Source organism: Austrofundulus limnaeus, unplaced genomic scaffold, assembly GCF_001266775.1.
Source record: "Austrofundulus limnaeus strain Quisiro unplaced genomic scaffold, Austrofundulus_limnaeus-1.0 Scaffold40, whole genome shotgun sequence".
NCBI classification, from domain to species: domain Eukaryota; kingdom Metazoa; phylum Chordata; class Actinopteri; order Cyprinodontiformes; family Rivulidae; genus Austrofundulus; species Austrofundulus limnaeus.
The window spans coordinates 1,879,713-1,888,198 of NW_013952442.1; positions in this window are offsets into that span (position 1 = coordinate 1,879,713).

Below are 8,486 nucleotides of genomic sequence, written 5' to 3' on the forward strand. Positions count from 1 at the left end.
GAAACTTACCTGACCCTAAAACTAACCTAAACCTTGGTCCTAAACCTAACCCCACACCTGTAACATGCATTTGGACCCGTGGGGACCTGACATTGGTCCCCATGATTCACTTCGGTCCCCACGGGTCCAAATGCATGTTACAGGTGTGGGGTTAGGTTTAGGACCAAGGTTTAGGTTAGTTTTAGGGTCAGGTAAGTTTCTGTGAGGTTAATTTTAGAGTATATGGTCAGGGTTAGGCTATAAATTCTAAAAAACATGAATGGAAGTCAATGGAAGGTTCCCACGGGATCAAGAAACAAACGTGTGTGTGTGTGTGTGTGTGTGTGTGTGTGTGTGTGTGTGTGTGTGTGTGTGTGTGTGTGTGTAAGGGGGGCATTAGTGAGCGGTCTGGGGGGTCCTCCCCCAGAAGTTTTTGAAATCATTAAATACACTTTCCTGCATTCTGGTGTATTTTATCAGGTTCCTAAACATACTTTTACCTACATACAAAAAACACTTGATTAAATAACTAAATACAGACAGATTCTAGTTGAATCATCCTGTTTTTTTTAACCCTAACTGCCTTTAAATGTGTACTCTGCTTTTTTCAGTTTCAGTTTGAGATGGTACTAAACACCCACACCACTGAATTGCTCAGAAATATGACACATTTAAAAAAAATAGAGAATGAGTTGCGAAAGAGTGGGGAAAAGATGTAATGTTTAGGGTTCTGACAGTAATCTATAGCTATGAAATTAGTAAAACTGAGATTGGTTTGGGTGGAAAAAAATAAAATGGGCATGCGCACACACACACACACACACACACACACACACAATGAAATTTGTGTTAGAATATTTCTGTGCTGTAACAATGATTCTTGGCATTAAATCTTATAGTGGGCACCTGACTGGCAGAACCTGTGGGTACCAGAAGCTCAAAACAAGCGTCTGCAGCAAAAAAAAAAAAAAAAATGAATACAATTTACAATTTTAAAAGGGAATTAAACAGACTTTCCAACAGAATAAGTTTTATTTTTTACTGTTGTTTAACCAGGCAAATCCCATTGACATTGCAGATAGATTGCTAAGAAGCATTGTTACAACAAAGAAATAATTTACCAAACACAAAATTTTACTTTTTTTTTTTTTTTTTTTTGATAAGCATGTTAAGAATTGGATAAATGGTTTTCAGCTTAGCAGAAACAGGAGGAAATCACAGTCTTGTATCAGGAACTGGGTTGACAAGTCTAGGGAGAAAGCCCCAGAAACATCTCAACAAAACAACACATCAAGGGTGGAGTTTTTTTTTGCAACTGAATACACATTTAAAAACAACTGAGGTTGACCAAAGTGCTTTACTGAAAGAAAAAAAAACACAATACAATATAAAGTTACATAAACACAAGATCAAAAACAGCAATAAAATATACATAGAGATTTGTTTCACTGAACGATAAACTTTTCCATAAATTAGGGATAGCCACTGCYTTTTTTTTTTTAGATTTTCAACTGAATCTTGAGGCAGACCAAGAGTGTTCTTCCTCATATGTAGATGTTCAGAGGATCAATTCCAAATGAGACAAGACCATAATAAACTTTAAAAGTCAAGAGTAATATTTTAAAATCCATCCAAAAGACAAAAAAGGGAGTTTGTGTTCTTACTTTGTAGGATTCAGCTGCTGCGTTTTGTAGTTTGTAGACGGCGAAGTGATGACCGGTTCAGACTAACATACAGACAGGAAGTGATAGAATTATGAGTATTTTTTTCCTAATGTTTTTACAAGGAGGTACAGYTTTAATTTGGCAATAGTTTTGATCTGAAAGAAGCCAGATTTAAAACACTAATCTGTCAATAGGGATGTCATGTTCTGTAACCTGAACACGCTCAGAAGGTTTGAACTTTATTCTCTAGTTATGTATTTTTAAATCAGTAGACTTCATATAGACATGCGTAAATCACATTAAACTTAGAGGCTTTGAAACCTTGTGGACCACATTAGGAGAGCAGTGTATGTTTTTGTGCACATCAAGAACATGTGAACATGTTATTTCCTGGTCATTTCCTGTTTTTTCTCCCCCCCTCGTTGTGGAAAATCGAATCACGACTTCAAAGATCCCTGAAGAGGTAGGGTTTTGGACGTGTTGAGCAAAATAAGATGATCAGTCCAGTTGTCATATTTAAGCCCACAGATGACTCAGATCCACACTGGTGTCATATAGGTCAGCGTTGTTTTTACAAGGAAACTTCAGTAGCAGAAGGACTTAGAGAACTGATACTCCCCTCTCGGCTTGAAGTGACARTGGGGTCTCACTTTGACCCACAAGTCAGGATATTAAGCTTGTGGGGGAGCCTCTTCTTTTACTAAAATGAGTATTGGGAGTGTAATAGTATTCATAGGTCATAGTTTTGTCATGTGTTTCATACCTCAGTGTGAAGGTCACAGTTCAGTGTGAGTTCAGCACAACAGAAAAAAAACTAAATGTTAGGGTTTTTTCAGCGTACAATAACCTTGTCAGAAGCAGAGACAGAAAAACAAAGCTTTTGTTATTAGACTCTGAGCAGATCATGTTCAGCTATGTAGAATTTGTCAGCAGGTATCTTCATTATAAAAATAAAAACAGTCTCATTGTTCTTTTTCATCTAGTTTGTACTGTTTTTCCAAACAGGTCATGTGTCAAACAGAAAGTTTGATAAACTCCAGAAAGTTATTCATCTCTTTTCTCAGATAAATATTATAAACAAAAACTAAACAAACAAAAAAAAAACCAGATAATGTTTGCTTTTTAATTTGTTCTTTACGTGACTCAAAATAGAAAGTGAAAATACAAGATGTTAAGTGTTAGGAGTCTGAGTTTTAGCTCTGATAGCAGATAAAGGTTTACAAATTGTATTAAAATTGCTGGTGTGGAGCTGGAACAACCCAGGTGCGTGGGTCCGGTTTTCTGGACACAGAACAGGTTAGTGGCTSTAAGACTCTGGGACAAAATACTACTAGTATTTTTAGCCACTAACCTGGTGTCAACTGGGAGCCTCCGTGTGGAAAACAGACTGTCAGTTTGGTTCCARAGAAACACAATGACGTCACCAACAATCCTTGGGAGCGTTGCGGGTCCGAGAAACGGGTCCGGGGTCCAGGGACAGACGAGGGTCATACAGAGGGATAAGAGAATACGACAGGTTAAGAGGAGCAAACTTAACTCTTGAATCCGGGAGGCAGGCAGCGGTCGAGAACCAGGAAGTCTGAGGTGTCGTGGTGCCGAGCAAGGGAGAGACGAGGGGTAGGAGTCCGAGAAACAGAACCAGGGTCATTACCAGAAGAGCAGATGGCAGAAGGTATCCGACACGGGCTGAGGCAAGAGGCGGTAATCCAAGGGACGAGAAGGAGGTTGAGGAGCCGAGATCAGGACATGGGACATGGGACATGGGACATGGGACAAGAACGCTGGTGAATCATAGACTGGCTGATGATGAACTGGCAGAGTGCTGAGGGAAACTGCTGGCTTAAATACAGAGGGACACAGGTGAGTTGCATGAGCTGATTASCTGAGGATCTGTGAAGGGAGGCGGAGCAGGGCTGTGACAAGGCTGACGAAAAGAGCTGCTAAAAACACATGACATGAGATAAAAACAAAAACAAAACTAAAACTAGACCTAAAACTATAACAGTTAAGCACTCAACTAGCTGAATGCTACTTTKGAAAAATAATGCTTGATACCAAAATCAGTTTTATTTGTTAGTCATTTTGTCTGAGACATGGGAGGAGAAAATATGTTTCCAAGACCAGTCAAAAATAAAAATAATAATAATAATTATAAAAGAATAAAGAAACAACCTAAAGTATCATTAATGAAATATAAATCAGAATTGTGASGGCAGTATTAGGGATGTCCCGATCCATATTTGTAGGCTCCCGATACAGTCCGAGTTTTTTTTAATGATTACTCTTTCCGATACCGATCTGATAGCTTTATTTCTTTATTTCTTTCCAAGTGACAAGGYTGGTAGTATTAAAGCGAGCCCTGCTGTTCCCACCATGAGAAACGTCCAGTTTGCAGATTTTGCAAGGTTTTCCATTGAAAAGTGTTCCCACACTGTGGACATGGTTGCGTACTTGTGTGCATCTTGACATCTTAACGGCAGTTGTAAAGCATGACGATGCTGAAAACTGGRTCAGCCCGATCACATGACTAAWTCCAATGGCCATATCTGCCACCGATACCGAGTATCTGATCGGGACATCCCTAGGCAGTAAAACGAACTTAATTTATGGGCTTCACAGTTTCAGGGAAGAAGCTGTGTCTCATATATATTAATGTATAAACACACACACATCTGGCTCTATTCTTCCACTTGGGCAGTTCCACTTCACTTCACATTCGGGGGCCTGTGAGCTTGAGTGCTGCTCATTATCTTAGCTGTTCCTAGGACTGTGCTCTTCAGGACAGAGACCTCTGAGGTTATTTCTGTGATCTGTTTGAGCCACTCTTTCAGTTTGGGGGTCACAGCATCGAGTGCTCTAGACTATCCACAACGTCTGTATTTCCCCTCGCTGTCCTTGGTATTTCTTGAGCTTCTCATCATGCTCTTTCTTCCTGATGTTACCGTTGTTGGGGTTTGCTAAATCTAACACCACTGCCTTGTCGACCGCCACAGTGTCCAGTTGGTCAGCCTGCATCTTGAGTCCTGCCTGGTACAGTAGCTCCCGGCCTCTGTAGTGCCTCTGTGCTGTCCTTCATTCAGGGTTTTGTTGATATCAGCCCCTGGTACATGTTGTTCAGAGGCTTATCTTTGATAGTTTCTCCTCTTCCTTCTGTTCCACATCGGGTTTCTGCTGCCTCAAACATTCACTTAGCTGTTCATCACTGGAATAAATCCTACATTGGAGGATTTCTTCTTGATGTATGGTGGGMTCCTATTGTTTCATAGCATTAGCTGAATAAATAACACCTTATCTCTCCAGCCATCCGTGAACTTTTCCACACAGCTGATTAAAAAAATAAATAAAAACTTGCATGTTTTTTGACCAGCCATTCATGCTGTGAATCTTCCTCTGATTATTTTCTATCACAGTAAAATACTGTAAAAAAATAAATAAATAAAAAACGTGATGACCACCCGTGACCAGCATATTTTCTTTGCCTTGTCCAATGTAATCATCTTAAAGATCTCTTCTTTGACACTTTGATACAAAATACATAATACCACACTGCTATTAAATATACATACATSTCCCAGCCAAAAACACTTTCTCRTAAAACTCTAGGTTTTGATAATTTCGAATGGCTTTCATTACACAGACACACACACATGCACAATCTAGTACAGCTATCTTTATGAGGACATTGCATTGACTTCCATTCTTTTCTACATCACCCTGACCCCTTACCTTAAACCTTAAATCTAGCCTAAACTCAGTTAAAACCTTAGTCCTAAACCTAACCCTAACCCACCAATGGTATTTCCCCCCATGAGGACTAGGCTTAGTTCCCCATAAGTACTAGTTGGTTCCCACAAGTAGGGGTGTATGCCAAAAATAGTGCCCACATAGTGGGGAATGCCCRCCTGCAAACATACTCTTGGTAGTGCCAGGGAAATGTTTACACAGACTAAAATTTAAAATCCTAAAATCGTATGTGTCATTTTTTTAAAGAGCCCTTGAAATGAAAATATGTAAGTAAACCGAAAAACTGAAATTGAATGAGGTAGTTTGTTATTTGAAGACAATATACAGACAWGTTGGGAAGYATTTCAACTTTTCAGAACTTRTATTTTTGTTGCATATATACAAAAYGTAYCACCAGAARGTCTTTAAAAGAAGTTCTTTACTTGTAGATGATTGGGGAAACAAATTAATCAAATCAAAATATTTTTTTCCTTCTTCTGTTTCCTGAGCAAAATAATTTTTTGTGATAAGCCTATATCAGCTGAAGCTTTGTGATTTTTGGCGCCTGTCACTGTGGCTTGTTGAACCTGGGTGTGTAATATTGTCACACTAACTTCTGAGTTACCAATCAAAACAGAATCACAGCATCACTTCAGCTTTAAATCCAGTTTTCTATAACCAGACTTTTCCTACTGTTTACTACAGACTGCAGCTAAGGACCACTGTGAGCGTCCTCAGGAATGCTYCTCCAACATAGATCATTTGAAAAACAAAGTGGCCGGTCTCTAAACAACCCGGGGTAACTTAAGCAACTGAAGACTCTTCTGAAACYTGTTAATCGTCACACTGATTCAGCAAACTGAACAACAGTGAGCAGAGGCACAGCTGAAGGAGAAAAGAACTGCTCCTTGTTGCCCAGAACAAAGAATCAAAGAGATAAATGTTTGAAGAAAGACAAATAAGAGCCTAATTATGTCTGTTCAACTTAGTGTTATCAGGATGTTTGTATGCTTCTAAGTCACAGTAAGCTGCCTTAATGAATAAACAAATCTACCAGCAGAAAAAGGAAAAAAAAGTTTTATGTTGAGCAACCAGCATAATAGCAAACTCAAACTCAAGGTCAACAATAGATTAAGAAATTAGTAGACAAAGATGAAGTTGTGGCTATTTACTGTATTTGGTGCTGAAACAAACAACCCTTAATTAAAATACCAATTTAACTTGAGCAACTTAATTTAGACAAAATTATTAATTGGTTCGATCAAAGTGAAGGTAATAAATTAGTTCAACATCATAGTTCAAGTCAACTTAAATGGAAACATAAGAAACAAAGAAAAGTCCACTTCTCCTGTGACTGTTTGTGTGTGCAACATTCCTTTCCAATCTCCTCTTCACACCGTCCTGTCAGTTTCTATTTTAAACTTATTGTTCAGCCAGTAGCACGTCGCCCGCTTTCATACCYGACTGTTAAGTGCCAGACGTTATGCCCAGACACATTAAAATTTTTTATTGGAAATACTATTTAAATTTTTTTATATCATCTTTTTGATTGGTCGTTTCTTCTTCCCAGCATTGAAAGAATTTTGCACAACARCACACAGAATTCACTACCCAAGCTTTACAGTTTTATTGTTAAAATATTTGATTTCTTCAATTTGTATTAAGCAAGGTGAAAAGAGAAAAGCATTGTCTGGCAAGAAGTGAAGGTCACAAGGACCTGAGGAACGTCATTGTGAAGCTTTACTACAACAGAAGGGTGGGGTTCAGTTCCACATGCAGATCTTTCCTCACGCTTTCATGCAGGAATGCAAACCTTTTCTATGGAAAGAATCAAAATTCCTGTCACTGCAGTTCAATGAAACATAGGCAGTTTTCACAGTTTTATTTTACAGGAGTCACATAAAAATAGTTTTAAACTAAAAACAAAGATAACCTTAAGAGGCTCAAAACTGATACATACTGTCAAGAGTCATCTAGTCATCCACAGCTGGGTGACAAGTGTAGGCTAGTTGTTTTACCATTTCTAAAGTATTCTGGCTTTCAGGAAACTGTTATGCAGGTAACCGTTACAAACCCTATTTTAAAGCATATCTGTTAAGTGATTGTGTGATAGTCCAGAGGTGTTTGAAACTGCAGTGGACTTTGTGACCAAAACAAAGAAGACTAACTTCCCTTTGAAAATCATTTATGCTGAGTGGAAGAGTTTGACGTCAAAAAGAACCTGTAACATTTTTAATTACCCTCGAGTTTCTGGTACWGTTTAATCAGACATCCTAATATGAGCCTCAAGTTGTTGCTTATTTTCTTCCTTCTTGTAGCGATGCTTCATTAGCATACATTCAATGACGTCTGACGTCAGTAATGTTCAGGCATGCAGCCCAGTGCTCCTCCCAGCAGCATTTCCTCCCTCCTTCCTTGCTGCTGGACAGGATGGTGTGTGTCTGTGTGTGTGTTTGTGTCTGTGTGCGTGTGTGTGCGTGTGTGTGCGTGTGTGTGTGTGTGTATGTGTGTTTTCTCATTTGCTCTGGTCAACATTCTCCCTGTCTTTGTTCAGAGACATACATGCTCTTACAGTGAGCTTCATGTTTAAGGTTTGTTCAGTCTGTTTCTGGCGTGAAGTAAATATATCTTTACTGTAAAAACTGGATGCTGYTACATGATGTAATGTTTCACACAAAGCAATCATTTCTACTGCTGTTGGGCCAGCAGTGAGGCTTATGTCTGATGGTTCCCTGCTTCAGGGAAAACTGAATCTATGATTCAGTCTTAATGGAGACAGCTGGATGTTTTCCTCCTGAAAATGTTTCACTCATCTAAGAGTCTTTTTGTACAAGACCAGTTTAACACAGATGGCCTCTTTCACTCCTCTTCACAAAAATGTGCCTTCTTTTCTCGCTCACTGGGCTTGATTGTCTCAAAYACTTTTTTGTCCTTCAGCTGTGGGTATGTCTCGTCTGTGAACAGTGTGAACTGTGCTTTGAAGCAAACCTGTTTTGTCTCTGCTGTATACAGTAAGGTTTTGTGTGAATTATGCTTCACTGAACTGTAGATAAATCACCACTCAAATGTGTTTGAGGTCTCCATTCTTTGGGTGACTGACTCCACGGGAGCTTAAAGCCT